The following is a 1,032-nucleotide window of genomic DNA, read 5'->3' as shown; positions in this document are numbered from 1 at the left end:
GCCGCCGCCCCTCGCCGCCGGAGCCCCCCCGAGCCGCCGCCCCTCGCGCCCGAGCACCTCGCCGCCGGAGCCTCGCCGGAGCCCCGTCGAGGTACTGTCGCCGGCCGTCTTCATTGTTGACCGGTTTTCTGTAAAAAAAACATTTTGTTTTTTTAAAAAAAACCCTAGATCGTTTTTTTTTCGGGTTTCTTATTTCGCGAGCGTTCACCGAACCGTTCGTTTTAACGAACGCGCTCGTCTCTTTTTCTCTGTTAACGAACGTCCGTTATTTAACCGTTCGTCCGTTTTTCTTTTTCGTCGGATTTTCTCGTTATTTTCTCAGATTCGATTTCTGATCGAATTTTCGAATCTGTTTAACTTCTCGCTCGTTTATCGGAATCAGGTGATTCAAGCGCCTAGAGTTTCGTCTCGAAATTCTCTTTCCGTTTAACCTACTCAAACAAGTTTTTGCTACAGTAAAATTTGACCTAGATCCAGATTAGCAAACGAAGTTTCTTTCTTTCGCCGTTTGACTTTCGTTGCTTCTTTCGAGTTGATTCTTTTTGCAAACCGGAGTTCTTAAGTTGAACTTTCTGGTTGGATCTTTCATTCGAGTTTTACCTGTGCATTAGATGAGTACTGATTGTATGCTTGTTTGTTTGCGATAGAGTACCCGGAGTGTGCCGCTTGTTACTTCGAATCGCTAGGTTTTGCGGATCATCAGCAAGGCAAGTAACACTTTGATCATACCCCGTTCATACCCAGTTTTATTGCATTAGATCTGTTTTCCTCAAACACTTGCATGATTAGGATCTAATTAAACTGTGGGTATTGGGAAGTAGTTGAGGTAGTACCTATTACCTGTTTTATTTTATCAAACCCTTGGGAGTTACTTCTACGTTGCTTTTTATCAATGCCATGCTATGCGTAGACGTGGATTGGGTTTGAGAGATATTCATGACAGATGTGAGATTGTTAATAATGGTTCAACTTAAGGTGGCAACTAAAACTCACATCTGGGTGGATTGAGGCACCTGGAGAACCCAGTGTTGT

Source organism: Triticum aestivum, chromosome 5D, assembly GCF_018294505.1.
Source record: "Triticum aestivum cultivar Chinese Spring chromosome 5D, IWGSC CS RefSeq v2.1, whole genome shotgun sequence".
Classification (NCBI taxonomy): domain Eukaryota; kingdom Viridiplantae; phylum Streptophyta; class Magnoliopsida; order Poales; family Poaceae; genus Triticum; species Triticum aestivum.
This window is presented reverse-complemented; position numbering follows the sequence as displayed.